Below are 6,655 nucleotides of genomic sequence, written 5' to 3' on the forward strand. Positions count from 1 at the left end.
TTTTTCTCCCCCCCCCCCCCCCCGGACCACAGCTCTCTTCAGGGATAATAAATCTTTATTTCAAAACTGGGTCTGTTCTAGTGATGGGAGACATGTACTGAGATGGCCTTTACCCAGCTTGCTGTAGGCTTTTAAATGTAATCCCGCTCTGGTGAGAAGCCACTGTGGTTTTTAGAGCACTAACAAAGAGAATGAGCAAGATTGCCTGGCAAACAAATAAGGACTGTGCCTGAGAGGAATAATCCTTTTTTTTAAGTAAAAAGCTCAATTAAACTTTTTTCCATGCCTCAATTCTGCAGTTTACTTATGATGTTGGGGTTTAATTTTATGTATTAGTATTAATTTCCTTTCTTGCTTATTATGCTCCAAACAAGAATATAAGTTGCCTTTTATAAGTTTGAGTGTATCTGGAGTGAAAGCACATTATTCTCTTTAAAAATACATGAATGTGTCTAGCAACTTTTAACGTAAATTACCTAAATTCACTTTTTTGTAAATGGGGAAAGACGGATCCAAAGTACACCCATGGAAGGAAGTTAAGCTCTATAAAAATGAAGTTCCTGCTTTTTATTGCATCTCAGTGGGATTGCAGTACTGTCTTCCTTTCTTTTCCTTTAAAATAAACCCATTCTAAAGCCATTAGAGTGTGTGTGTATATCTGGCTGTCTGTTTTCCACTTCTGTAGAAGTGAGCTTTCAAAACAGTAGTTCAAGGCACAGACATTATATTACTCTTCAAGTAATACCACCTCTGAAAATGCTGATAGTTACTGTTTTATGAGCCTGTTATATTTCTATTTTGGGTAAGACAGGAAGATAAAATCCCTGCTATTGAGGTTTGGGGTTTTTTTTTTTACATTTTAGAGTATAACCTGGCCCTAATAAATACACGTGAATACAATGAAATATGTTACAACAACATTAAAAAGGTTTTAATGATTTCTTTTTTTCAATTGGTCATTAGGTTTGGCTAAAATTTACTGTGGTTTACTTCAGAATGTGGTGGTGGGGTGTATTTAAGTGGTGGACATTATTAGATGCAAGAAATATTATGAAATCGAAGTCACCTTTCTCATGGTGATAATCCTTCAACAGAAGAAGCATGAAAGCAACTTTTGTCAGCGGTATGCAGTCTTTCTGCCAACTCTTGCTGTCTCTTGGGAGACTGAAATAGAGCCTGCTAGTTAACTTTCTAACAGTTGTGAATGCCATATCCTTAATGAAAGACATGATAGCAGATGTGTACGTGTTAATATTGCTGGACCTGGAAAAAGTTACAGGACTTACTTTTTTGTGTTCTGAAACATCCCATGGAACAGACTTGACTATTTTAAGCTGTCTCTTTTTTGAGGAATAAAGATATAACTGTATACTGTGTGTGTATGTATGTGTATACACACATATGCATATAAAACTATTTTTGTGGAAACAAATTGTGTGCTGTAGATACCAAGGATATAGATGTTCAGAGGAGGAAATGAAATGTGACCAAGAGAGATGCATCACCGTTCCAAGTCTCCAGATTCCTCCTCTGAGTAGCCCTTCCAGTCTCCCTTATTTGAATACACCAATTCTTGTGCTTCTGAAATAATTTGTCCTTTTGCCAAATAACAAAATGTGTTTAGTTTGGTTTTGTGTGGGTCTTTTTTAATGCTACCTCACGTGTCTACTGCAGAAAAAGCAAATGGCTTAACAAAACAAACAGCCAACTTCTGACTCATGTCTGGTTGAATCCACACTTGGGTTTTCTTGCCTTTGTGTCTGAGCTTCTGAGAAACCTGTTTCTTTCCTGGGTTTTATGCTCAAGAGCCTTCTGTAAAGCAAATGTTTGCAGTTCTCTGCTGTCCTTTCCCGTCTGCATTTTGAGACCTCCTCCTAGAAGTTCTCTTAGCATGCTGTGCTATTAGTTTGCTCTTTTGTAGGAAGGCTCATCACTTTCTCCAGGTTGGAGGAAAATCCTGTATCTTATGTAGGAGCCTTCCTGTCCAGGGCTGCCTTCAAAGCCCATTTACCACTTGGTAAGCTAACAGCAGAATTGATCTGACTTCAGCTCTTAAGTGGTCTGCACCCTCTTTGTCAAGTTTTGAGTTTTAACCTTGAGTCTACTTGTTATTCTTTGAAGTGCTAAAATGGGGTTGCTTGTAGGGAATGGAGTATTGAAACTCTCTCATAAGGTTGAGCGAAACGTAACTTCCAGCAGTTTTACTCTGTTTATATGCGGAGTAACTTCAGAATATGCTCCTCTCTTAGTGGAGCCTTTTTTTTTTTTCTTCTTCCCCTAAGGAAACTGGTGTAAGAAAGGAACAGTGAAATAAAGTACTGTTCTTGCTATGTTTAACTCCTTGAAATAAGGAGAGAGAAAAATAAGAGGGGAAAATTACTGGCTTAGATAACTTTCTGATTAAAAAAGCATCCTATAGAAGGGGTGATGAAGCAGATTCTTCCAAAATGGTTAATGATCAGCAAGCTATGCTTTCAGTAGAAAGACAAGCTAGAAACAGGTTGTCCATTGAGCAAATGCTTTTCTTGTAGAAGGTCTTAATACTTTTGAATATTTTTGCTTGATTAGTTGCAGGTGCATGCAGACTTTTGTGTTGCCCTTGAACTCTCTCCATGCTTTCAGCGGTCTAATGTGGCTGTGGGTCATGCACTTTTCCAATTCTGATACAATAAAAACAATTCTCATGGAAAAGTGGTAGGCAAGTGAAGAGCTGCAATTTGGTGTGTAGAGGAGAAGCAGGGAGAGAGTGAAACTTTAAAAGTGATATAAAAGAGTTGTTTATCAAAGCATATCATGTTGTGGACTGGGACTTCAATTTCATACTTCAACTACTTAAAATGTTTGAAGAATTAAACACTTGTCACTGTTAATCAGTTTAAGTGTACACTTAAAAATTAAACCCAAGAGAATGCTTAGACCCAGTTCCACAGGTTGTTTGTTAGGACACTTATTGAAAGATGCTGTTCCCTGCATGAAGAGAACTCTTTCTGATATCTAGGAATCTGGGAAGGTATCAGGAGTCAAGAATTGTGAGAAACTAAGAGAAGTAAGTATTGTTTTTCTGGTTGTTTCTGCGGAAGTCCCTGAAGGCTTCGATTGCAGCATGGTTTGTTTGAAAAATGCCTCCCTCATGAATATACTCTAAAGTATGTTTTGTTGTCTTGATTAGCAATATTACTGTGTACTGCAGTGCTAACATTAGACTCATCTACTACTACACAGATATTGATAAAAACCTAATCAGTAGAGGCAGCTGCTCGAATAGTAATGACTCTTTCCTACAGTGCTGTATTTATAACATTGATGGCCTAGAGTAATGTGACTCTTGGTCTGATATTGCTGCAGTAGAGGTGGAAATAAATGGAGAAGGAAGAAGGTGTTGCCTGCATAAAGAATTAGCAAATATTTTCTAAAATCGATTTAAGGTTTCCTCCTCTCTGTATTTTCTGAATCTGGTGGTATTGCATACTACCATGCCATTTAGTAAAAGGTAAATTCACTCAAGTATAGTTAAGTAAATTGTTTGAATTTAGAATGAAGCTTTGTTCTTTTTCTTGGCAGTTACTGCCTTTTATTCAGTATGGCACTCTTCGAAAAGTTGTGTTTTAATCTTAGAGGAATCCCTCACAACGTATTGTGATGGTACATATAGATGTTACCCTACTTCTATGTACTAAAAAAGAAAAAAAAAAAATCCCGTTTTACTGTAGAGATATTTCAGGATGTGCCTCTAATGTAATCTCTACTCCTCCTGTGTGCATGTTGGAAGCTTTTATGTTGTAATGCATTCTGTATGCTGCTGTTGCGTATTGTGGATAAGTAACTTCATTCGCTCCATTACTGGCACAGCTTTCTAATGTCTTATGGAATGGCCTTCCCTTTCTGTGTTGTCCAGCAGCGATACTGTCTGTGAAGCATCCTTCCTTTTAACTAGTATTATACACTAAGTCTATTTCAAGGGAGAAGTGTTGCTCTCATTTCTCCAGTCATCAGGCCTGTTACTGAGAAAGTGGAGCTTGACAAGTGTCTCCCAGTGGCAAGTAAACACTTGCTCACTGAAACTTTTGTTTTCATATCTGAATTGTTCTTGAATTTTTTTTTTTAGCTAAGACAAGTCTAAGCCACCAAAAATGAACGAAGGGCACTCAGTGGGGTCTGACATGCAGTTTAGACTTCTCAAGAACAAGTTTGTACTGGTTTAAGCCCTTATGAGTAAATGACGAAAGCAAAGATTGAGGTCATCTGAGCATCTTAAAAGTTGAAAATGGCATACAACTGATAGTTTTACATTCCCAAGAAAACCTGGTGAATAGAATGACTAAAAGAACAAACCGTTAGACATTTAGTTAGCAATTATGAAGCAAGTAGTTTTGTTTATAAAACAAGATTATTAATCTTCTTCAGTTTGGTATTCTGGTTGTGTCACAGTTTGTGGACTGAATTGTAAGAAGGTAGCTATTCATATGCCTGGTTCTCGGGAGGATAAGCCATAATGTTATACAACTACTATCAGATGAATTAAAGCTTTTTAGAAACAGACACCACCACCACCCCTCCCCAGTACAGTTCAGTATGTAACTATTTAACACATTCAAGAATTCTTGTAATTTTGACCTTGGGAGATTAGTTAGGTCAGTACTGGGCATGCTTGAAGACTTACCAAGGAATTAAGTGCTACTGAATTGCTGCCTCTGTTTCCAGATTTGGGTTAGCTGGACAAGTTTATCTCATACGCAATGTGAAAGCTGAGTACTAGACAGGATAAGCAACTTGGCCAGGGTCCCTCAAACCTAGTGGCAACAGTGAAAACTAGAATTCGCCTAGTGAATGCTCTCAGTAGACTGGATTTTCTGATAAAACTGGCCAACTAAAATGAATGTTTTAATTTTTCAGTGCCATCTGTTCCGCAGGGCACCAGCAGCTGACCTGTCTATTGACAGGACTGGCAGAAGTGGCCTGGTGTGCTGCAGGGTGGGTGAAGGAAGCAGTGATGGCAGTGAAAGCACTGTGGAGTTACTTGCCTACTATCCCTTGCTCCCTGCCTGATTTCCATTTAACCATTAGCCAGGTGTTAGCACTAAGAAGTCTGTACTTTGAAGACAGGTTAAGAGAAAACATACATCTGCCTAATGTTTTAAAATGACTCTTAACCTGTGTTCAGCTTTCAGATCAGCTGCAAGTAACTTAATTTTTCCTATTTACCACTGTTGCTTACTTTAAAAGGGGTAGGTGAATTACACAGCTCAAGTTTAGGATGCCTAGTTTTGAATCACAAGGTTTGAAAAGATAAATGATGTGATACTCTAATTTCTTATTGCATTTGCATCAACGTGTCACAACTATACACCATTCTAATCTCAGATGTTCCTGGAGCTTTCAAGTTAAGTGTTCAAAGGTGAACAAAGTGCTAGCTTATGTGATAAACACTTCTCTGCACACCCACAGAGAAGCGCAGAGACAATGGCAGTTGGAGGTGCCTGAATAGTACCTTGCCTGGCTATATTTGGAGGCCCATCCCAGGAGGCATCAGCCCCTCAAAGGTCCATCTCCACAAGCCAGTGGAGAAACACAGAGGTGAAATGGTGGGCAGGGAGAACCCAAATCGGGGAGGAAAGGAAAACCCTGTACAGGCCCCTCCCAGGAGGGGAGGGATCTCCTGCCCCAGGAGATCCCTAGTCCTAGTGTCCAGGAGTGAAACCCAGGAAGATGGGTCACTCTTCGAGTGCCTTTTGGACTGAAGGGGAAAACAGCATTTCAGGATAGCACAGGTCTTGCTATGGGATGTTTAAGGGATGAACCAAAGGCAGAGAAGGGAGGGATCTGGATCATTTGGGGAGGAACAAGTGTGGGGAAAATAGAGGGATAAGTGGATTAAAAAAGACTGGTTGCATGTAAATAGAGCGTTTGTTTGTATGGCTATCTGTCCATGCCCTTCACCTGATCAGTGCAGCCTGTCCTGTCTCTTTGTTAAATTACTTTTTCTTTTCCTGGATGTGTGTGTGATGGGGGTCTGAGTGCAGCCACTGGAGTGGGATCACGGGTGGAAGGGCCCACGTGCCCGTGGTGCCAGCAGCTGCAGACACTGCAGTGAAAGGATGTAAGTGCCAGCAACTGGAGTGGGACCTTGGGTCACAGGGGCCCGTGTCTGGTGCCAGTGGCTGCAGGGTGTGGGTATGCTAGTGAGTGTGTGAGTACTAGCAAAGATCAAGCCTGGAAGACAGGTGTGTCTTTGTGTCTCTAAGGATGAGACCATGGGAGGAGCTTGCTGTTGGTGGGACTAGGGGAGTCCCACCAGGTGCCAGAGAGTCGGTGGGGTCTGAGGGTCTCTAGGAGCAAAACCTACACATGTGTGTGTTTTATCTCTAAGGGGGAGACTATAGGGGTTTGGCTACTGGGGGACCAGGGGTTTTTCATGCGCCTGCACACACAGCTGGCTGGGAGTCAGTCTGTACCAGCAACTGGAGCGGGACTATGGTCTTAGGGGCTCTTATATCTAGGTGGCAGCAACTGGAGAGACTACAGTCCCAGGGCTGGCTACTAGGCAGACTGCTGGAGGGATCTGCATTGTACATATGTATAGATATATCCTCACTAGTGGACCTCCATCTTGCTCAGACTGGAGAGGGGAGCAGGATGAGGCTGGGGGGGGGGGGGG

The 6,655-nt window shown here is 40.9% G+C and overlaps 1 protein-coding gene across 1 annotated transcript in view; it reads left to right on the forward strand.

Moving 5' to 3' along the window:
* The window catches only part of ATP11A (ATPase phospholipid transporting 11A), a 121,595-nt gene that overhangs the window by 691 nt on the left and 114,249 nt on the right, over positions 1–6,655 (forward strand). The gene's annotated exons all lie outside the window — the stretch shown is intronic.

This window comes from Aptenodytes forsteri, unplaced genomic scaffold (genome assembly GCF_000699145.1).
Source record: "Aptenodytes forsteri isolate BGI_AS27 unplaced genomic scaffold, ASM69914v1 Scaffold96, whole genome shotgun sequence".
In the NCBI taxonomy this organism is placed as follows: Eukaryota; Metazoa; Chordata; class Aves; order Sphenisciformes; family Spheniscidae; genus Aptenodytes; species Aptenodytes forsteri.